This window comes from Rhinatrema bivittatum, chromosome 9, assembly GCF_901001135.1.
Source record: "Rhinatrema bivittatum chromosome 9, aRhiBiv1.1, whole genome shotgun sequence".
Lineage (NCBI taxonomy): Eukaryota > Metazoa > Chordata > Amphibia > Gymnophiona > Rhinatrematidae > Rhinatrema > Rhinatrema bivittatum.
Window position 1 is genome coordinate 230,543,175 of NC_042623.1, and position 24,632 is coordinate 230,567,806.

General features: G+C 44.0%; 1 long non-coding RNA gene across 2 annotated transcripts in view; it reads left to right on the forward strand.

The window, feature by feature from the left end:
- The window catches only part of LOC115098628, a 51,005-nt gene that overhangs the window by 16,386 nt on the left and 9,987 nt on the right, over positions 1-24,632 (forward strand). For both annotated transcript variants that reach the window (XR_003858560.1, XR_003858561.1), the window contains exon 2: positions 11,427-11,524. This is a non-coding gene — a long non-coding RNA (uncharacterized LOC115098628). The remainder of the gene's footprint in view (positions 1-11,426; positions 11,525-24,632) is intronic.

Here is a 24,632-nt window from a genome sequence, read left to right on the forward strand (position 1 = left end):
AAAAATGTTAAGCGCAACCTACGCTTATATCCAGGGATACAAGAACACTTAGATTTTGTAGAAAGTATAATTTTTTATTGATCAATATAAGTATTCTTGGGAGATGCTAGATGCCCTTTCTCTGACAAACTGACCAGCATCTCTTTGTATACACGAATTGATCCTTCTTTTATAGGTAACATACAATATAGTACTAGGTTAGAAGTTCTAAGAGTGCGTGACTACCCAGACAATAATTTACATTGGTTGTCATGGCAACATCATGATTTGATTATCCCTAAACAACCCTGATTATTTCTCCAAGGAGGGGCCCATTTACCATCCCTCTTTAGATAGTCCTTTGTTCTGTTAGAATATTGTTGGTCAGGGCAATTATTATATCTTAGGCTGTATTTACAGATGCCCCTGGAAATGGTGCCGGTTTCCAACCGTTGCCTCCTCCTTTTGTGACCCTATAATTAGGCATCAGGATGTGGTGCCAGCTTCCACTGCTTGTCCAGGTGTTTTTGGAATTCCTGCAGGTCAGGCTCAGTAAGTCACTTTGAGTTCACATAGGCTAAGATAGCAAAGGATTCTGGGTCAGTCGCCTTCTCCATGTTGGTTTTCAGCTCAGGCACACATATCATTAGGTTACCCCCATGCATTCTGTTAAGGATAGTAATTGCTTCTCCGTGCAGGTTACCCCCATGCATTCTGTTAAAGGTAGTAACTGCTGCTCCATGCATGTTACCCCCATGCAGTCTGTTAAGGGTAGTAACTGCTGCTCCATGCAGGTTATCCATATGCATTCTGTTAAGGGTAGTAACTGCTGCTGCATGCATGTTACCCCCATGCATTCTGTTAAAAGTAGTAACTGCTGCTCCATGCAAGTTACCCCCATGCAGTCTGCTAAGGGTATTAACTGCTTTTTTGTGCAATTACACCCATGTGTTCTGTTATGGGTAGTAATTGCCTCTCCATGCAGGTTACCACCATGCAGTCTATTATGGGTAGTAACTGCCACTCTGTGTAGTTACCCCCATGTGTTCTGTTAAGGATAGTAACTGCTGCTTCATGCAGGTTACCCTCATGCATTCTGTTAAGGATAGTAACTGCTGCTGTGTGCAGGTTACCCCCATGCGTTCTGTTAATGGTAGTAACTGCTGCTTCGTGCAGGTTACCCCCATGCGTTCTGTTAATGGTAGTCACTGCTGCTCCGTGCAGGTTACCCCCATGCGTTCTGTTAAGGGTAGTAACTGCTGCTCCGTGCAGGTTACCCGCATGCATTCTGTTAAGGATAGTAACTGCTGCTCCATGCAGGTTACCCCCATGCGTTCTGTTAAGGGTGGTAACTTCTGCTCCGTGCAGGTTACCCACATGCATTCTGTTAAGGGTAGTAACTGCCAGGGGCGGATTGGCCTATCGGGGGATCGGGCATCCCCTTGTGGGCCGGTCGCGCTAGTCACTTGGTCTGCTGAGCGCAGCCGTGACAGAGCCACGCTCGGCAGACCACGTGGTATCTCCTGGGCCAGCCTGGGCGGCGAATCCCCGGGCCGGTCTTCATTGGGAATCCGCCGCTGGTAACTGCTGCTCCGTGCAGGTTACCCCCATGCATTCTGTTAGGGGTAGTAATTGCTGGCAGTTGGTTGGCCTTCTTTCCACACTTTTTTTTAATGTGTGGAGTACGTCTGAACTGGGCTTTCAAGATAGTATTTTTAAACAATGACCTGATGCAAACTCTTAACCTTCGTAACTGCACCTTTTGAGTTTTTTCCTATTTTCCTCATTTTATGTCTCCCTTTTGAAAGTGTAATGCTAAAGCTATAGATTTACTTAATGTCCTCTCTCCAGTCATTAAGTCAAATTTGATTGCACTATGAGCACAGTTGCCAAGTGGCCCCACCACCATTACCTCTCACACCAAATCCTGCATTTCAGTAAGAATTAGAGCTAAAATGGCTCCCTCTCTCATCAGTTCTCAGACCAACTTCTCCATGAAGCATTTATTTTATCTAGAAACTTTATCACTCTAGCATGTCCGGATGTTATGTTTACCCAGTCAGTATTGGGGTACTTATTGCTATTATTGTTTATTTGGTTTATATTCCACTTTTTTAGGTACTTCAAAGGCACTTCAAAGTACATTCAGTTACTGTAGGTAATTGAAATCTTCCATTATTACTGTGCCGCCAAATTTGTTAGCTTCCCTAATCTCTGTTAGCATTTCATCGTCCGTCTTTTCATTTTGGCCAGATGGATGGTGTATGCCACTTCTGCTACACTCTTCCCCATCACATATGGAATTTCCACCCATAAAGATTCTAATGTGCATTTAATCTCCTGCAGGATCTTTATCTTGTTGGACCTTATTCCAGCTAGCAAAAAAAGGGTTGAAAAAGAACTATCCCAACCAAAATTTGGAGGAACATACCATATACTTTTATTTATAAAGTTTAATGAGTGTTAGAAAAGGACTTTCTTAAACAATTGTTAAAACTAACATACCCTGTTTCCCCGAAAATAAGACATCCCCCGAAAATAAGACCTAGTAGAGGTTTTGCTGAATTGCTAAATATAAGACCTCCCCCGAAAGTAAGACCTAGCAAAGTTTTTACTTGAGAGCATGCCCGTCGCACAGAACACCAGAGCATGCAGCTGTGATTTTTTTACCCTGCAGGATTCACAGTTAGTTGTCATCACAAACCAGCATAACCAGACAACTAGCCACAAGACTGAGTGGAACCTTACCTCATTTATTATCCGATAGCCAAGTTGGCTTTGTATAAGGAAAGAAGGCTTGCAGGCATCTTCTGAGGTTATGGATAGCCATGACACACTGTAAATCGCGCAATATCCCAGCCCTCGCAGTGGGATTTGATGCGGAAAAAGCATTTGACAGAGTGGCTTGGGACTACATGTTCAATGTTTTGCAGAAATTCGGATTTCAAGGGACTATCTTACAGAATATAGCTCAATTATATCAGCACCCGCAATCTATCATTGTAGCCAATGGATTGCTGTCCACTCCATTTGCGCTCCATGGGGGTGTCCGACAGGGGTGCCCCCTATCCCCGTTGCTTTTGTTATGGTTAGAGGTGTTTGAGTGGATTCTCGGGGTACTGTGGAGATGACCACGCCCACAGGGAGGAGCATTGTGAGGAGCCACAGTATCAGGCTAGACTCAGGATGCACAAATACAGAGATTTGTCTTTTATTGAACAGCTGATGAGTTCCACCAGAGATGGCAGTAGTGAAGCAATCCAGAGACCCATCTCACAGAGGTGGTTAGGGAAGTCCGGTTGCAGGTTCCCAGTGCAGCGAAGCTGTAGATGAGACATACTGACAAGTTAGATACTCACTAAGATGGTAGCTGTGTGGTAGCGATTCCAGTAGGCAGAAGTAGATGGTTACAGGCACCGAGACAGGGAGAGCAGGCCCTCGAGGAGCAAGTACTTGATCCCAGTAATGCACCTGAAAGAAAGCAAAGGGCCCCTGAGGAGCGGGTACCCAGGTTAGAGAATACCCCGAAGGGTAGAGAGAGCTTCCAGCGGTAGCACGGAAGCGGCAGAGTAGCTTAGACTGGACAAGTCCAATCCTTGCTAACTCTCAGACCAATACAGTACATTGCGCTCCGGCGGAGCGCACTGTTAACCCACGTTTGGACGCGCGTTTTTGATGCGCTAGCTTTACCCTTTATTCAGTAAGAGTTAATAGCGCGTCAAAAACACGCGGCCAAACCCCCCCCCCCCCCCCGAAACTAATAGCACCCGCAAAATGCAAATCCATGTTGATGGTCCTATTAGTTATTCCCGTGCGATTCAGCAAGTAAAATGTGCAGCCAAGCCGCACATTTTACTTTCAGAAATTAGCGCCTACCCAAAGGTAGGCGTTAATTTCTGCCGGCACTGTGAAAGTGTATAAAAAAGCAGTAAAAAATGGAGGAAGTGACGTCACCCTAAGGGATGGTAGCTTGACTTAAGAGCTCCTCCGACCACGGGCTAAATCCCTACAATAAATAACCATTGCTTTTGCAAAACTCTACCACCAGTGCGGGCTTCTTGTCCTAGAGACTCCCGATGTCCACCAGACGCAAGCACATCGATTTTAAAAAGTTCTCCTACCAGAAAACGGAGGCGGACGGGAAGACCGCGTGTGAGGACGAAATGGCGGCGCTAGAGGAACCGGCCCATGAGTCGGATAGCGCAGACGATATGGCACACTCCGATGCTGGCGATCTGCCAACTAAATCTGAAATGAAAATGTGGTTTGCAGAGCTCAAAACCGAGATTTCTACCAAAACGAGTGACATTATGCAGTCCATAGAGGATCTCAGGAGCGAGATGGCCGACCAAGGCCGTCGGTTCTTTGAACTTGAAACACGGGTTGACGCTAATTCCGAACATCTTAAAACGGCAAGAGAACAACACACCCAAACGCAAGTCGAGTTGGAGCGTTTAAACGAAAAGCTAGAAGATTTAGAGAATCGTTCGCGGCGCCATAACATCCGGTTTAGGGGCGTCCTGGAATCCGCTGAAAATGGAAATTGTGAGGAGGTAGTCCAGCGAATTTGTAAAATGCTGCTTGCGTCCACGGCAAACTCGGACAGTGGGGTTCCTGAAGAGCTCATAAAAATTGATCGCGCACATAGGGTTATGGGACCCCGTGTAGCAAATAAACCCAAGGATATTTTAGCGTGCTTTCATGACTATTCACAGAAGGATCTGATTTTGAATATCGCCAGGAAACGAGCCACATGGCAATGGCAGGGGGAAGCCATCATGGTTTTTCCAGACCTCTCGCCCATCACTATTCGACGGCGTCAAGATCTAAAGCCGGTGACGGATTTTCTACGTACCGAAAACATAAGGTATCGCTGGCTATTCCCCTTTGGGATGAGTTTTACCTTAAAGGGTGAGTCTCACCGGGTCAAGACATTGCTGGAAGCGGCGCGATTGATCCATCAGGCGGGGTACGCGGGTTTTGAACAACTACAGGCAGCACCTAAGCCCCACAGCCGCAGGGAAGCGTATCCAAAATGGCAGCGAGTGACCAGAGGTGACAAAAGACTGAGAAGGAATGGTCCCTCTTCTGTAGACCCCGATGCTGGACCGTGATCACTGAGTGGCATCGGGAGTCGCTTATTGACTGGGCTGCATTGTAGCTATGCTGCATAGTCAACAGAGCCGTTGTATCCACCTTTGCTGGATAAATAGGTGGTCAACTGAGGCAGGGTTTCTTTTGTTACAAAGGATGGTTATATTTTTGGTGTTATCATGCACATTATTTCATGGGATACGTTGGTAAATGTTATAACTTGTTATTATTATGTTGGTTGGTTCAGTATCTTAGTCATTTGGGGATGACTGATTCCTCTCTCTCGAAGGCAAGTTGGATGGTATTTATATCCCAATTTGCGGGGGAAATGGTAAAGCGGGGAGGGGAGGGGGAGGGGAGGGTGAAGGGGGGGAAACTTCCCATGGGTTCTGTTATTCCTAACACCCCTCCCTCTCCCCTCTCTCTCTCCCCCAGTGAATATACTGTAAATTGCCTCTCTCCCTCCCCCAGTGAATATATTGTAAATTGCCTGTAATTACTTGTAAAGTCTCCCCTTCACCCTGTTTCCACTCCCTCTACCCAATTTTATGATTCTGTAAATACTTCCCCCTCTTCTACCCTTCCACTATCCTATTTATTGTTGTCATCCCATTTGAACGGTTTCTTGTTTTTTACCCTATTTTATTTGAACGGTTTCTTGTTTATACCCTATTTTATCTTTGACTGTTCCTCTGTGAAGCTTGTTGCTACGTTGAGTTACCTGTAAACCGAGATGATGTTCCCAACGTATCTTGGTATATAAAATGCTTAAAATAAATAAATAAATAAAATAAATAATTTCTTCCGCGTTCTTCTATCCTTTGAAGTCAGATGGCTGCGGCCTAACTGCATAGGTTCTTCTTCGCCGGCTGCTCGGACCGAAGAAACAGGCCTGGGTGTGGACTTGACTCGAACTTCACTCAGCAAGGGTCTCCTGGGCGTCTTGGTCTCTTGAACTTTGTCGTGAAGTCGGCGATCGATCCTTGTTGCCAATTTCACTAGTTCAGCCAAGGTCTCAGGCATCTCACAAACGGCGAGTTCGTCTTTCAGATGAGAGTTCAGTCCTTCAAAGAAGAGGGTCTTCAGGCGTCTCGGGTCCCAGGACAATTCAGATGCCAGTGTCTTGAATTCGATAGCGAAGTCAGCTAGTGGTTTGTTCCCTTGCTTCAGGTGAACCAAAGAAGATCCTGCAATGGTATACCAGGCAGGATCATTGAAGACTCACTTAAACAGTTCGAGAAATCCTTCAAAGTCATGAAGGATTGGATCCTCGCGCTCCCACAGCGAAGAGGCCAAAGACAATGCTCGTCCGTCTAGATACGACAGGATGTAGGTAGTCTTGGCATAGGCTGTGGGAAAGTGGCCAGGTTGTAATGCAAAGTGCATGCAGCACTGGTTAATGTGTTGCAACCATCGCTTCCCGACGGCTTCACTCCGCCTACCTTTCCTTTTTTGAGACTCCTCCTGCTCCTCATGGACGCCTGGCTGCTGCGGCGTCCGCCTGCCATCCTCTCCGGCATCCCCAGACCGGCTTGGGCAAGCTGTGCAAGTGCACAGCTTGCACAGTGGGTTGTGCCAGCCCTGCCCACCACCCTCTCATACACACACACAATCCACCACCCTCTCATATACACACACACACCCCACCTTGATCCCCGGGATTCTGGGCTGCAGCCACCGCGCTGCCCATGCTCTCTCCACCATGCTGCACTCTTTCAACTGCATCAGCACCACCGCGGGACCTTTCTTTTGCTGGCAGGGAGTGGAAACTCTGCCAGCACGTTTCAATTTCACGCTGCCGCAGGATGCCAGGACCTTTTGCTGGCGGGGAGTGGAAACCCTGTCAGCATGTCGCTGCTCCATGTCGCCAGTCCTGCCGCCAGAGTTTGCCTGGACTGTGCTAAGATTAAGCTTGATTATTATGTAACTTTCTATCTTGTTTTTATTGCTATTCATTTATATTTATTTTATTTTATTATCTTATTTTACCTTATTTATTTTGTAACATGAACAGTAGTTTAATTTTAGGTATATTGAGTTTTATTGCCTTTATTGTTGTTATTATTATTTTTATTGAGTTTTATGATTTTACTTACTTCATGTATTTCTGATATTATCGCTGTTAATGTTTTATTCCATGTACATTGCTGAAAACCGATGTGACGGTAATTCCAAACACCAGCATAAAAAACCCAATAAATAAATAAATAAAATAAATAAATGAAGCGTGAAGCGGCTGTGGCAGGAAGGTTTCAGGGGGCAATTTTGCCACCTTGAAATCTTGCTGCCTGAATCAGTCGCCTCACCCTGCCTCAATATAGAACCACCCCTGACTGTGCTGCAGATAAGGTCTTGCCAGAGACCTGTCCAGAAACACTGGCTTCTTCTTTACCTGCTGACTATTTTTCTTTGCACCTCAGCACCCACAGACTCTCCTCCCTGTCTGGCCACAGCGGCCACCTTGAGATCATCAGATATGATCATACACAGATTTTTCTTCTGTTTGGTTGTTCTCAATACCTTCCTCCTTCCTACCAGTCACCCTCTCCATCATGTACTGATCCTATTTCCGTGCTCCAGATGCATGAACCTGTATTTTCAGGAGAAAGAGAAGAAACAGTTCCTGGCACACACAATCAAAATAACTACAGAGAAAAAAAAACCCAATGTTAAAAAATGTTCATTTCCCAAAAGGGTTACCAATGATGCAAAGGAGCAATTTCTGCAAGGCCAACCCTATGGTCAGTTATGTTGAAATCTTGCTTTAACTTTGAGAATTAAAAAAAAAAAAAAAAAGATAAGCATTTTCTTGTTTGTTTTCAACATTCATACATTAAAAGTACCAAAATACTATTGTTTTCAGTGCTCTTTGAAGGGGTGGGCGTTGAAGCCTTGTCATGTTCGCAGCTTGCCTTTCTGCATTTGTGACAAAGGCTTCTTTCTCAGTGCCCAGCAATGACAGGTCATCAGTCATCCAGTATCTGATTCTGACTCTTGGTCCCCAGGGCCAGTGTGAGCAGGTGATTATTAACAATGCGCCCCTCTCTTGTTTCTTTTCACAGGCTGAATAAATAGTGGGTCCAAAAAATGATCAGCATTGGCTTGTTTCAGTTCAGCATTAATATTAGATTATTAAAAACAGAAATCACTTTAACGACTCCCACAGGAGCCTCAAAGCATGTCTGATGCTGAGAAGAAGGGCTTTATTCTTGCACAGTGTAGCAATGAGCACATGCATGCCCACTCAGAACCAAGACCATTGTACTGTTGTTTCCATTCACCATATGCTGCCACGCCTGTCCTCCCACTGAGCTGCTCAGCGAGTCTGCATGTACTTCATGCATTTCTTCTACTGCATCTTTGTAGAATATGTTAAAGTTATAAGGGGGTTGGGTCTGGTGGCTGAGCAGCGATGCTGTGTACTGCAGGGACCTGGATTCGATCCCCAGTTAAGTTTTTCTGGCTCCTCAAGTCAGAGCTTGGAATGTCATGGAGGAAGCTCTCACACCCCCTTCAGATGCATGAGTCTGGTGAGAGAAGGTGGTTGGGGGGGGGGGGGCCCTGGTCATCGTGATTGAGGGTCTATGAATGCAGGCTTCCGGAAGGAGTGCCTGATGGTGGAGCCCCAGCGGAAGACCATCATTACCATGACTGGACCAAAGTAAAGGATATACCTTAGAGTCTTTCTCAACAGACTCAGGTAAAAGTATATTTAGATGTTGCTCATCCGTCTACACCAGTTCTGTATACTGTTCCCAAAATTGTACATTAAAGTCTATACAAAAAAAGGACTAATTAACCAAATAAGCCACAAGACACTACTTATTCAGCTAAGTCAGATAACCAGATAAATCTAAAAGTGCTTCCTATCCTGCTGTCTGACTTAGCCGAATATGTAGCACTTTTTTACACTTATCCGGCTATTTGACTTAACCGGATAAGTAGCATTATAAGACATCTGGCTAAATAGCATTTTTATAGACTTGTCCAGCTATCTTACTTACAGGTCGATCCAGTAAAGTTCAGTTGAAGATTTCTCGTCTGTAACGAGCTCGCTGCGCACAATTCGGACGCGTAAGGCAAACCAGCGATACAGTCTCCAGTTTTGCGCGTCCGTAGCGCTTCTTAAAACAGACGCGTAACCCTTCCCGCACCCGGCATGTAAATGAACGAATTAGCTGTATAATGAAGGAATTAGCTATTCCCCTCCGATACCGTAACGGGCACTCAGGTTCTCTCATTAGTAACGCACTGTTTTGCCGCGGCCGTAACGTGTTAGTTTACCGCCTCCCCCTAGTAGGAGTTAGGACTGTGAGTCTAGTAACAAATCCATCGACACCGCTTAAGATACTCAAAAACAATAAAACACAATTTAAAAAAAAAGCGATACAGAGATGATCGAGAAAATGTAATGATGTGGGACACATAAAACCTGTCAGAAGAAAAAATAAAAAAATTTAAATACCTGTCGGAGGGCCGCGTGGTTCCAGGCGGCCGGCGGCGGCGGGAGCCGGGTGGTCGCGTGTTAAATCTAGGCCGCGGGCGGGTGGGCGCCTGTTCCAGGCAGCGGCGGTGGGGGGACACGCGTTAGTTCGAGACGGCCGGCGGGCGGCGGGTGGTCGCGTGTTAAATCTAGGCCGGGTCTGCACAGGCGCGCATTCATTCGCTGCCGATGGGGGCTGCCGGAGGCAGTGAATGAATGCGCGCCTGTGCGACCCCTGCGATTCGGCGCTCACGGCGTGACGTCACGGCATGTGACTGCCTTGAGCGCCGAATCGCAGGGGTCGCACAGGCGCACATTCATTCATTCACTGCCGGTGGGGGCTGCCAGAGAGGCAGCCCCCACCGGCAGTGAATGAATTCATTCATCCAGGCGGAGGAGCCGGCTGCTTTCGCCACCGGCTCCTCCGCCTGGATGAATGAATGCGCGCCTGTGCGGACCCGGCCTAGATTTAACACGCGACCACCCGCCGGCCGTCTCGAACTAACGCGTGTCCCCCCGCCGCTGCTGCCTGGAACAGGCGCCCACCCGCCCGCGGCCTAGATTTAACACGCGACCACCCGGCTCCCGCCGCCGCCGGCCGCCTGTACCCACGCGGCCGCCTGAAACTAACGCGCGTCCACCCGCCCCCCCCCCCCCCCCCCGCCGCCCGGAACAGGCGCCCACCCGCCCGCGGCCTAGATTTAACACTCGACCACCGGCCCCCCGGATCCCGCCGGCCGCCTGGACCCACGCGGCCCTCCGACAGGTATTTAAAAATTTTCATTTTTACACTTCCTGGTGCCTGTCATTTCAAATGTCATTTGAAATGACAGGTACCAGCGCACCCAGGTTAATGTATAGGCGCTGTATTAAGCGCCTATACAGTAAAATGGGTTACGCGGGCATAACCCTTCCCTACCGCTTTAAAGCCGCGGCATGCATTTGCATGCGATTAGAGGAGAGTATCGGGGAGTTAGTGAAGAGAACTGTGCGTGCGGGGAGGAAGGGTGCGCCTGACACTACCTGACACTACCGCACTGTTTCTACCGCGGCCTTACTGGATCGACCTGTTAGCTGGATAAGCCCAAAAAGTGCTACTTAGATGTACAAGTAGCGATTTTCAGAGTTATCCAGCTAAATTGGACTATATCTGGATAAATGCCACTGCTACTTGTATGGCTCGCGGTTTTTACATACACTAGCATGTTTGCATGCGTATGTATTCATATTTTATAACCTGCACATATCACTTGTGCACAGGTTACAAAATACTATAGCAACTTTGCGTGCACCTATATACAAGCATATATGGGCACACACGAGCAGCTTTGAAATGTATCTGCCTAGTGAGCAAAGAATGGCAACCTCACAACAGATAACACACTATTACTTTATGGACCGACACCAATTGTTCATCTGCTTGTGTAATGTATGCTATTATATGCCCTTGTAATTTAGTATATGTGGGGCAAACAAAGAGGGTTGTCCATTTAAGATTGAATGAACATAGGAGCTGTTTACTTAGAAGAGAAAAGCACCTTTGGTGCAACATTGTATGGAGAAATATCATCTTTCCATGAATTAAGATGGCTTGTGGTAGATCAGGTTCCAGCATTTTCTTGTGGTGGCAACCGGGAAGCTTTGTTAAATAAACGTGACAGTTTTGGATTCACACATTAGATACTGTACATCCAAGAGGTTTAAATTTAGAATTCGATTGGTATTCCTTGCTTTGAATTATGTGCACATATCATTAGTCAATAAAGTTCTTTTTTGTTTTACTACGATCTAATTGGCCTGGGGACACATATACAGTTGTGATTGGTCAAAATCTGTTTAAACATGGTGGTTTTGTCTTTGCTTCTTACAGAAAAATGTTGCAAAGAATGTTGAAGTTTGTTGAGGCCCCCCTGATGCAGGAATATGACTTCAAAATATGGACCATGTTGGGGACACTGAAACATTGAAGTATGTAGTCATCACAGTAGGACATCAGTTTTTAATCTAAGTCTAGTTTGGAATTTTAAGTTTTTTATGTGCAAAGAAAAATTTTAAAAAATGCTATAACAAATGCAATAACAAAGAATGAACAATGGTATAATGTTAGTCTTTAGTGGAACCTGTTGTTTGTTGTGCAACAAGACTCCGAGCCCACAATTATGAAGGTTCCTGAACATTTATACAATTTTGTATTTGGTGCCTTTTTTCAAGAGTGATAAGCAATGTTTCTGTTGCTGTTTAATAAACAATAGTGTCACGATTCTGGCTGCTAGGTAGCCCCCTGTCAACAGAAGTCCTCACTGAGCCACGCTGTCTCCTGCTTTAGCCATCTATTTGATGGCTCCATGACACAGCAAGACCAGCCCTATTTAGCCCTGCCTCTCCCACAACTAAGTGCCTCGTCTTCAAGTCACCTTGGCTCCTTGCATTGGCCCATCTTGTCTTGCTACTGCGAGGCCTGTTTGGCCTTCTTATCTTGCATTGTCTTGTGGCCTCCTTGGTCTTTTTGTCCTGCCTTCTGGCCTGCGTATGCCTCCTTGTCCGTTTCTCTTGTCTTGTCTGATATGACCTTGCTTTACATTAGTTTACTGTTTGCATGTATTTGTATATTCTTGCCCTGTTCTCATGGCTCTTTCAAGGCCATGTTTTGTCTAGTCCTTGACTGTCCTACCTGGTCCTTCCTGTGGCTCTCTGTGAGCCTTCAGTTCCAGTCCTTGTCTCCCACCACTGTCTTGTCTACAGGTCCAGCCCCTGTCTCTAGTTCCAGGCCTTGTCACCTGTTCCAGCCCTCATCCCCAACTCCTCCTGCCTGTTGCCAATTCCAGTGCTTGTCTCTAGTCCCAGCATTACCTTCCATTCCAGTCTTGTCTACAGTTCCTGTTCTGCTCGACCACCATCATGTACCATGCCAGGAAAGTCCTGCCAACACCCAGAACCTATGGAGTCAACCAAGGGGAGGGGGCTGGCCCTGTCTGTAGGGTAAACGCCAGCGGCCCTAAATAGGATGTGCATCATGAACTTTTGAGGCCTAATGCTATGCACACAGACTGAGTAAAAGTGCAGGCCTAAAGCAATGCAGACATGGAGTTTGCAGCCAGTTTGGCAAGTTTATTTGAGAACGTTTTTACACAAAGGAAGAAAGACTGTTTCTTCATATCAGAGAGTTGTCATCACCTCCCAAATGAAAGGAGATCCTTGGACTAGAATTGAGAACATGTCCTGGGTGAAACTTTGTATCCTGCCTGATACCAGCTATTGTTCTAATACTTGTTTTGCTGATAGACTCTAATGAGCATATGAAAATATTCTAATGAATTGGTGCCTGGATGACATCATTTGCATCCTACCAATCCTGTGTAAGAGGTGGTAATATCCCTTATGGAACTGAATATGCAATAGGGGTTGACTTGGAGAAAAGGATTCTGAGTTAAAAGGGACTTCATGTGGATTAACCCTTTAGTGTCCAGGCAGATCCCCTGAACCTGAGCAGTACTTCAGAAGATGAGAACACTGGCTTGTTACCTTACAGCTGGGATAATCTGTTTTGGCAATTGCATAATTCTTAAGTGCTAAATTGAACTTCAAGATAACATTTATTCTCTGCTTATCTTACATGACAGTGATTGCGCTGCAAACTAAAACTGAAACTGTAACAAAACCAAAGAAAGAAAGAATAAATGTACCATATTACTCTTATTTTATCTTATGCTGCTAATAAATTGACTACCTTATAAAAGGTGTCTGTATCTGCTTCCTAAAACTGATGCATTCCTATCATAAAGTTATTGATTAAATCTGATAATCTACTGTAAGGTTATCTACACCAGATCTTCCTGTTACAGAAGGGGGGCCTTAGGAGGCCTTCACAATCTGTTATGTTAAGGGAGGCCTTGAGGAGCCTTCTCAATCTGTTATGTGCACGCAGGCTTTGGCTAGATGTAGCAAGAGATACCATGAGCAGCTGCTGCACAAGGATAGGAGATGTGTGCCCTTGGACCTTGGTGAACCCAGAGAGGAGCTCCAGGGAAACACCAAGGCTGGTGAGACAAATCCGTGTCTGGGTCGAGACCAAGCCCAGGCCCCTGCTGACCTGCATACCTCAGTGAGACCAACCACCCTTGGGTGTTCTCTGAGTGGTCCTCCGACTACTCCAAGCCGCTTGGAACAGCAATGGCAGCAGGCCGGACAGGAGACAAGGACGGACGAAGGCTCTGGAACATGAAGACTCAGACAAGAGACTTGGGACGTGAAGACTTAGACGAGAAGCTTGGGTTGTGAAGACTCAGACGAGAAGCTTGAGCACGAAGACTCAGGATGAAGGTTCAAGAACAAAGTCAAGTACTAGGTTGAGGCTGCCACGCAGTGCGCCCTACACAGCCCACCTACACGGGTGGACCCAATGGGCTGGTCACAGACCACGCTTGAGAGCGAAACAGACTCCAGACGAATACGAACATGGCGAAGATTCCGTAGAAGCCTGTACCAAGGCGCACCCAACACAGCCGCCCATGGCTGGTCACGGACCACGCTGGAATGGCACAGGTTCAGTCAGAGTCCTAGGCATGGACGGAGCAGCCACCAGAATATCCGAGGGCCGAGATGAATTCCAGGGTAAGGGACCAAGACGAGACTTGGCTTTAGGCATGAAACATGGGACCAAGATGAGACTTGGCTTCAAATGAAGATGACCCTCCAGAGACTAGTGCTGCGAACAAGACGGCAGGCCCATGCCATGAGGTGACGAGACACGACGTGACATGCCAGAGAAGGTAGTGATGAGGAACCAAGGGTCCAGGAAGCAGAAGCGGAGATGAGGCATCAGGAAGGAATATCAGGAAGACCACGAAACATCAGGAAGACAAGGGGTAATCCAGAAGAGACCAGGAACATGAAGAACAATGTGGTATCCCATGAAGAACAGGAAATGGTTCGGAGAAATGTATCCTTGAAGGATACTAATGAAACAGGAGAGTTAGGGCATCCCAACAGAGAGGTTCCATTAAAAGCAAACATAGTTCATATGCCTATATGTAAAAAATCACCAAAGCTAATGATTTCCGAATTATCTCAAACAACTGAAAAGCAGGTTATTAAAACAAGCAAAAACCACACTTTGAAATGTTTGTATGCCAATGCCAGAAGTCTAAGAAGTAAGATGGGAGAGTTAGAGTGTATAGCAGCAAATGATGAGATTGACATAATTGGCATCACAGAGACTTGGTGGAAGGAGGATAACCAATGGGACAGTGCTATATCAGGGTACAAATTATATTGCAATGATAGGGAGGATCAACTTGGTGGGGGTGTGGTACTTTATGTCCGGGAGGATATAGAGTCCAACAGGATAAAGATCATACAAGAGAGTAAATACTCAGTAGAATCTATATGGGTAGAAATCCCATGTGTGTTGGGTAAGAGTATAGTGATAGGAGTATACTACCATCCACCTGGACAAAATGGTCAGACAGATGATGAAATGCTAAGAGAAATCAGGGAAGCAAACCAATTTGGCAGTGCAATAATAATAATGGGAGATTTCAATTACCAAACACAAAGATTCTCTTAATGGAAAATTTTCTGCTGAAATTTTCTGAGCAGGGAGACGGCGTCGGCGTCCGAAAAATTTATGGACCTGCAGCATTCTGCATGAAATAAATGCTGTTTAGATACCCCGCTAAGCAAGGGGAAGTGCTGGATCTGGAGAGCTTGAATCGGATGTCTCTGAAGCAGCCTTGGCGAAACGCGCGCGTCGGACAAGTGCCTCTGACAGCCCCGGGATAAGCAACCCCGATAACCTGGAAATAAGGAAAGTTGCCTTTTTATTATACAGTAAAAAATGAAAAAAATTGAACATTGATGTCATTTGGACCAATTGATTAAACATGACCCTGTGAAAGTGCAGAAAGTGCAAGTATGACTTGTGAGCACTGGGGGTGGTATGATGGTCCTTAAATATACATTGTAAAAATTGATAAAAAGATTTACATAGCGTTGTGATTGTTCAAAATTATCAAATACCACGTCTTTATATATAAGTAGATTTCAATTACCCCAATTTTGACTGGGTAAATGTAACATCAGGACTTGCTAGAGACATAGAGATCCTGGATGTAATAAATGATTGCTTCATGGAGCAATTGGTTCAGGAACCAACAAGAGAGGAAGCTATTTTAGATTTAATTCTTAGTGGAACGCAAGATTTGGTGAGAGAAGTAACGGTGGTGGGGCCACTTGGTAACAGTGATCATAACATGATCAAATTTAAACTAATAACTGGAAGGGGACAATAAGTAAATCTGCAGCTCTAACACTAAATTTTAAAAAGGGAAACTTTGATAAAATGAGGAAAATAGTTAGAAAAAAACTGAAAGGTGCAGCTGCAAAGGTTAAAAGTGTTCAACAGGCTTGGACTTTGTTTAAAAATACAATCCTAGAGGCGCAGTCCATATGTATTCCGCACATTAAGAAAGGTGGAAGGAAGGCAAAACGATTACCGTCATGGTTAAAAGGTGAGGTGAAAGAGGCTATTTTAGCCAAAAAAACATCCTTCAAAAATTGGAAGAAGGATCCATCTGAAGAAAATAGGATAAAACATAAGCATTGTCAAGGTAAGTGTAAAACATTGATAAGACAGGCGAAGAGAGAATTTGAAATGAAGTTGGCCATAGAGGCAAAAACTCATAATAAAACCTTTTTAAAATATATCCAAAAAGAAACCTGTGAGGGAGTCGGTTGGACCATTAGATGACAGAGGAGTTAAAGGGGTTCTTAGGGAAGATAAGGCCATTGCAGAAAGACTAAATTAATTCTTTGCCTCCGTGTTTACTAATGAGGATGTTGGGGAGATATCAGTTCCAGAGATGGGTTTCAGGGGTGATGAGTCAGATGAACTGAACGAAATCACTGTGAACCTGGAAGTTGTAGTAGGCCAGATTGACAAACTAGAGTAGCAAATCACCTGGACCGGATGGTATGCATCCTAGGGTTCTGAAGGAACTCAAAAATGAAATTTCTAATCTATTAGTTAAAATTTGTAACCTATCATTAAAATCATCCATTGTACCTGAAGACTGGAGGGTGGCCAATGTAACCCCAATATTTAAAAAAGGCTCCAGGGGCGATCCGGGTAACTATAGACCAGTGAGCCTGACTTCAGTGCCGGGAAAAATTGTGGAAATATTCTCAAGATCAAAATTGTAGAGCATATAGAAAGACATGGTTTAATGTAACACAGTCAACATGGATTTACCCAAGGGAAGTCTTGCCTAACAAATCTGCTTCATTTTTTTTTGAAGGGGTTAATAAACATGTGGATAAAGGTGAACCAGTAGATGTAGTGTATTTGGATTTTCAGAAGGCGTTTGACAAAGTCCCTCATGAGAGGCTTCTACGAAAACTAAAAAGTCATGGGATAGGAGGCGATGTCCTTTCGTGGATTACAAACTGGTTAAAAGACAGGATACAGAGAATAGGATTAAATGGTCAGTTTTCTCAGTGGAAAAGGGTAAACAGTGGAGTGCCTCAGGGATCTGTACTTGGACCGGTGCTTTTCAAAATATATATAAATGATATGGAAAGGAATACGAGTGTGGTTATCAAATTTGCGGATGATACAAAATTATTCAGAGTAGTTAAATCACAAGCAGACTATGATTCATTACAGGACGACCTTGCAAGACTGGAAGATTGGGCATCCAAATGGCAGATGAAATTTAATGTGGACAAGTGCAAGGTGTTGCATATAGGGAAAAATAACCCTTGCTGTAGTTACATGATGTTAGGTTCCATATTAGGAGCTACCACCCAGGAAAAAGATCTAGGAATCATAGTGGATAATACTTTAAAATCGTCAGCTCAGTGTGCTGCAGCAGTCAAAAAAGCAAATAGAATTTATTTATTTATTTATTTAATTTCTTTTACTATACCGATGCTCAAGACTAGGTCTTATCGTACCGGTTTACAATGTAACTGAGGGGAAACCAATTAACATCAAGGTAGAAAGTAAAGTTACATTAAACAGGGAGCGTAAAACCTGGGCAATGGAAGACAGTACAGAATTTAAACTAAGAAACAATTAGAGAGAGATAAATATATATATATAATCAACAAAAACTATAAGATACGTAAACATAGATTTATCCTAGGCAGTTATTAGCATGGTATGTCCAGTGGGAGAAGGAAAGGGTGAGGTTGGGTGGGGGGGAAGGGGAGAGGGAAAAGAGGGGGGAATTATTAGGAATTATTAGGAAGGGAATGGTTAATAGAACAGAAAATGTCATAATGCCTCTGTATCGCTCCATGGTGAGACCGCACCCTGAATACTGTGTACAATTCTGGTCGCCGCATCTCAAAAAAGATATAGTTGCGATGGAGAAGGTACAGAGAAGGGCAACCAAAATGATAAAGGGGATGGAACAGCTTCCCTATGAGGAAAGGCTGAAGAGGTTAGGGCTGTTCAGCTTGGAGAAGAGACGGCTGGGGGGGGGGGGGGGGTATATGATAGAGGTCTTTAAGATCATGAGAGGTCTTGAACGAGTAGATGTGACTCGGTTATTTACACTTTCGAATAATAGAAGGACTAGGGGGCATTCCATGAAGTTAGCAAGTAGCACATTTAAGACTAATCGGAGAATATTCTTTTTCACTCAACGCACAATAAAGCTCTGGAATTTGTTGCCAGAGGATGTGGTTAGTGCAGTTAGTGTAGCTGGGTTCAAAAAAGGTTTGGATAAGTTCTTGGAGGAGAAGTCCATTAATGGCTATTAATCAATTATACTTAGGGAATTGCCACTGCTATTGCATCAGTGGCATGGGTTCTTCTTAGTGTTTGGGTAATTGCCAGGTTCTTGTGGCCTGGTTTTGGCCTCTGTTGGAAACAGGATGCTGGGCTTGATGGACCCTTGGTCTGACCCAGCATGACAATTTCTTATGTTCTTATGTTCTTAAATACCAGCAGGAGCGAAGATGAGAAGTCCTTGAGACAAACTAACTCCTTGCGAAGGCAACTAAGGACTGGAAGCTGGGCCCTTACATAAGGCTGAAGATCAGGAGACGCCCTGGGAGGAGTCCAGGTGGGGCCCATGGCATTTCCAGCCATGGCCCTTTAAATCAATGAAGGAGGCCCGGCCCGTGCCTTAGGAGGAAACAGGAAGAGGAAGTCAGAACCATGGAGAGCGGCCATGCTGCCGCTGACGTTGCAGAGAAGCCAAGCAGGGCCGAGGGGCAGGCCCCAATGTCAGCAGCAGCTCCTGCCGCTGGAGGAAGCACCGGGGTTGGCTCCAGCTGCCAGGAAAGCCCGGGGACTGCGGCCTCTGGGCCGCAAAGGGAAGATGGCATCGGCGGCGGCTCCAGCGCATAGAAGTCCCAGTCCACAGCTCCCTGCCACGGTGAAGAGAGGAACAGCTGACTGCCACTTCTGCTGCAAGGAACGTCAGCGGCTCCATGCTGCAATGGTAAGTACAGAGTCATAACACTTCCTACATGTCCTGCTCTATCCTGAAGTCCTGTACCGCTCCTGCTGGGGGAATTCCTGAATCCAGCCTGCCTGACCATGACAGATAGAGAGAGAGAGGAGATTTATTTCTCTTGGAATTTAGTGATACAGTGTTCATACCTTCTTTTGTGGGATTCTTCATTTGGCTCTTTATTGAAAGTCATTTTTTGTTGTCTTCCTCATTGTTCTCTATCATCCTGGATAGATCATTATACAAGTTTCAATACTTAGTCCAACACTCCTCCTCTATCCCAATTCCCACTCAAATTTCTTACCACCATGCTTTGTAATAATCTAAATGGCTAATAATAATCTAAATTGCAATAATTTACATTTCTAACACCAAGCTTTGCAGTAATCTAAACTAGGCAGGCTGTTTCCTGAACACCCAGTCACCTAGGTCCCTGTGACTTGGCTGTATTTTATTTATTTATTTATTTATTTATTTATTTATTTAAAATCTTTTCTATACCGTCATTAAGTTATTTACCATCAAAACGGTTTACAGGCTGGCACAAAAAGGCAAAATAAATGTTAGTACTTTAACAGAGGTGCCAATAGATAACCGGTAACATAATTTCATACAATTTCTATTTGACTCATGTCCTCTAGTGTCCATTGAATACATGTCTCGTAGTTAGCTTACATGTGATTCGTTCTTGTACTTTCAAGTTAAATCTACTTTTATCAGTGAGAGTTTAAAAATAGTTGCCAGTGGCAAGTGTAACTAGTCATTTGGTGCTGATTTGTAACTCCAGCTTTTCCTTACTTACTTTCTCTGTTCTCTTTGTAAAAGGCCTGTTTGAAAAGCCATGTTTTCAGACTTATTTTGAATAGTTTGAAATTTCCCTGTAATCTTACTTCCAGGGGTATAGTATTCCATAAGATGGGTCCAGCCAGTGACAGTGCTCGTTCTCTGACCTGGGTTAGCCATGCAGTTTTAACTGATGGGATGGTTAGGAGGCCTTGTTTTCTGATCTGAGATTTCTATGTGGTACATGTACCTTAGCGCTGTGTTGAGCCATTCTGCTTTCTGCTCATGAATCAGTTTGTGTATGGTGCAGAGTGCTTTAAACTGTACTCTTTGTTCTATTGGTAACCAGTGTAGTTCAGCTAGTGTGTCAGTGATATGGTCTCTTTTCCTTTTACCTGTGAGAATTCTTGCTGCGGAGTTCTGCAAAATTTGTAGTGGTCTTATTGTCGTATAGGGTAATCCAAGTAGCAGTGCGTTACAGTAATCCATGCTTGTGAATATTAGAGTTTGTAGTACTGAGCGGAAGTTTGATGTTGTCAATAACGATTTGAGTTTCCTTAGGACCATTAGTTTGGCATATCCTTCTTTAACTTTCGGTGCTATGTGGTGTTTAAAATTTAGTTCTGTATCTATTAATACGCCAAGATTATGCACTTTCTCCTTTAATTCCACTTTTAGGTTGTTTTTGAGTGTACCTGGCCACCAGCAACTTATTTATTTATTTATTTGTAGAGTTTTATATACCGTTATTCGGTAGAGCCATCATAACGGTTTACAAAATATGCAATTATCATACAATAAAATGGAGTTAACATGGTAGTTGGGAACAGTAGAGTTTTGTGAACAATATACATTTTTCTTTGTAGTTGAATAACAGTAGTGAGGAGAACATTTTCAAAAACTTAACGAACCAAGTGAGAGAGCAGGGAGGGGTGAAAATGGAGGGAAGGGGGGGGGTACATCAGGAGATCATGAAGAAAGAGGATTATGTTTGCGAGTTCGGTTGAGAGCTGGGATGATCAGGTGTCTGATAGAATAGAATTTGCGGAATAAAAATGTTTTAAGGTCTTTTTTAAATGTTTTCAGGTTGTGCTGGGTCCTCAGGTCTCTGGGTAGGGAGTTCCAAATTTGGGGGAAGCAATGGAAAATACTCTTTCTCGTGTAGTTGAAAGATGAGTGTCTCTTAAGGTGGGGATGTTTAGGTATCCTGCGTTGTTAGAGCGTAGGTTTCTTTGTGGGTTTTGGGGGGTTATGTTTAAGCCTTTTAGTCCATGAAGATCATCATTTAGGATTTTGTGAATGATGGTCATAGATTTGTAGGTAATTCGTGCAGAAATAGGTAGCCAGTGAAGAGAGGTCAAAATGGGTGTTATGTGTTCATTTCTTTTTTTTCCTGTAAGGATTCTGGCAGCTGAGTTCTGAAGTATTTGGAGTGGTTTGAGGGATGATGAAGGGATTCCAATAAGTATGAGTTGCAGTAGTCGAAGGTGGAGAAAATAAGCAGTTGCAGGACAGTTCTGAAATCAGAAGGGTTGAGAAATGGCTTTATATGTCTTAGGGTTAGTAGTTTGTGGTATCCTTCTTTCGTTATATTTACTATGTGGGATTTGAAAGAGAGTTCAGTATCGATGGTAACTCCAAGGTTCCTGGTATGGGTGGTAGGGATTATTGGTATGATTTGTTTATCTAGTATTGTCAGGGGTGGTGGAGTTGGATTGGGTTTTTTATCCATGAGTAGGATTTCAGTTTTGTCGAAGTTGATTATGAGTTTCAGGGAGTTTAGTAGATGCTTGATTGAGATAAGTAGATCTGATGTTTTTTTTGTATGTGTCTTCAATTGAGTTTTGTATGGGAATTAGAAGCTGAGTGTCATCAGCGTAGAGGAAATGTGGGATTCCATGATCTTTTAGTAGTTGGCAGATGGGTAGGAGGTATATATTGAAGAGGGTAGCAGATAAGGCTGAACCTTGGGAACTCCAGTTTTGAGGTCAATATTTTTGATGGGGTGTTGTTGATCACTACTTGGTATGTTTGTTCAGAGAGGTAGGATGAGAACCATTGTAATGTAGTACCAGATAGGCCAATATGTGACAGTCGTTCTAACAGTATATTGTGGTTTACTGTGTCGAAGGCAGCTGAGAGGTCAAGGATCCAGCTGGTTTGTTTGTGGGGAACTGTTGCTTACTGGTTCTAACCCAGCTATCCCATTGCTTGCAGTGTCACTGCTCTTCCATTATCCATACCTGGTTTTCTCCTTTTCACCTCTTCTCTTGCCTCTGCTCTTAAGGGAGCCAAGCAGTATTCCTTCTAAGATGTATGGGAGACCACCAACATCTTCTCTCCCAACAGGTATGTTCTGGCTAGCTCAAAGTTTAAACCACATAGGATTGGCAGCAGCCTCAGACTACAATTTAAATTGCAGGACTTAAACCACAGTGCCGCCTTCTGGGTTTAACGTGGAGTTTATTCTTAAACAGCAAGGTTGATAGAAAGAGTATACAGGTTAATTTCATCTTCAGAGATTCAAGCATAACCTACATGCTTCATCAGGGCATGGATCAGAGACAGTCTGCATTGGTAGTAATAAATCTAAATACTTTGACAGAATCAATTCATTGTACTCACAACAAGTTCAGTGCAAAGTCAGGATATCCAGGTTCACTTCCACATATACATATGCAGCAGGATCACACATCAATTACTTTATTTCAACTTAATTTCAAGGTCACGGATCTCCTTATCCAGTTTCTACCCAGCACAGCTAAGCAGCCCTCAAGTTGATGGGAACAAGGCGGTGTTCTGGGAGATCACTTTTCAAGCCCCGATGACAAAAGGCAGGCGGTACCTTTTAGATTAACCAATTTATTGAAGTATGACTTTTTGAGGACAGAGTCCACTTTGTCAGATGCGGACTCTGTCCTCAAAAGTTCACACCACCCACCCCTTGCCATTTTTTCCTCACCATACTAACATGGCTATCCCCTTTGAAGATTTTCAAGCCCTAGGATCCAGTCTGGATCCTCAGGCCTGGAACTCCTGGTGTGTGCATCGAGCTAAAAAAGCAGGCTTCTTCCCTTGCATAATCTGGATTTACCACCAGCAAACCTGTGGTTCAAGAGATAGTGTTCCTGTCTTTTGCCCAGCAGGCTCCCTGTTTAAGTCCCAGCAGAGCCTTTTTTGCTCTTGCACATGCCTGATGGGGGGGGGAAGACATCATGCATCTTAGAAGAAATGTTGATGCGAAGGGTAAGGTTGTTTGTAGCCCTGCTGCCTCCCAACTCTGTTCCCACCACTGTCCTCACTAACTGTTCCAAGCAAGCTTGAATTCTATCACTGCACTGGTTTCCACCACTTCTATAGGCAGGTCATTGCAGGCATCTACCACCCTTTCAGCAAAGATGCATATGTTCTTATTTATTTATTTTTCTTGTGTTTCATCTGAATCTTCCTTACATCATGACCCATTGCCCTTGAAATTTCTTTTTTTTATGGTAAATTTCACCTTGTGCTTTATTGAATTCTGTCAAACATTTGAATTTTTCCATCATATGCCCCCTTTCCTTCTTTCTGCCAGCAAGTACATTTGAAGTAGTTTTAAGCCTTTCTTTGTAAGCCCTGTATATCATTTTAGTAGCCCCTTTCTGAAATGTTTCCACTAGTGACCTCTACAAGGGCAAACTTACCTCCACTTTCCTGCTGATGATACCTCTTACTTATAGAATCAAGCATACTGTTAGCCTTCCCAGTTGCTTTATTACATTGACTGGCTACCTTGAAGTCATCTGGAATGATTACATCACAATCTTTCTTGTTTAACACTTTCTGGGTTTTTGCCCTTCTGCATGATGTGTAACTAGTGGATTTTAGAGCCTCCAAATGCACGATTGTATACATTTTTTAGCATCAATGTTCATTTTCCAACACCTTAATCATTCAAGTCTTCCCAATTTTTTCACCCTGTATCTCCAGTCATCACATCACTGATGATGGTATTAATGTTTAAATAACACTTATTTTGCTTGGCAGGCCAAGACACAATAATAATACATGATATCATTGGTCTGCATTACAATTTGTGTAAGCTCGGTTACAATTTGTTTTGTTACACAGCTCCAATCTGTCTTGGAAATCAGATATTGTATCTTCTCAACTTAAAACTATTCCATTACAATCAATGGAATTGTAGGTTTATGAGCTTGGCAGGATGGAGCATTTTTTTTTTGTGATGATTAGATCATAGCCTGTACCATAGCTACATAAAAGTATTGTAAAAACAGTTAATATGAATAGTATGGCTGCAATCCTTAGCAGGTAGGATTACAAATAAGACTCTTTCACGTCACATGGTGAAACAAAAGGCTGGTTGTTGTCCGGTCATAGGGTGAATGCTATCATTTTATGTGCAGCAGTCCGTAGGTTCATAGAAAAGTAAAAAGCCCTCATGCATGCCAGGGCTATAAACTGGAACACACCTGAAAAGAGCAGTTCCCAGACTGTGAGTCATATAATTGGCTTATGGATCACGGAAGTGGCTCCAAAATCCAGCAAAGACATCCAAGATCAAAGAGCAAGAAAAGACAAAACAGCAGCTTTTCCATTATTTTGAACTTAGAAAGTAAATAAACTAGATATGAATTCCTTTTTGGTTATAGCAGGACCAGGGCTGGACTGAGACATGTTGGCGCCCAGGGCAAGCTAGTAATTTGGTGCCCCCCCCCTTCCCGGTAATTTGGTGCTCTCCTCCCTCCCTCCAAAAACCCCCACTCCAAACAGGATAGCATTACTTCTTCCTTTAAATTGTAAATACTAATAAAAAGAATAACTATTTC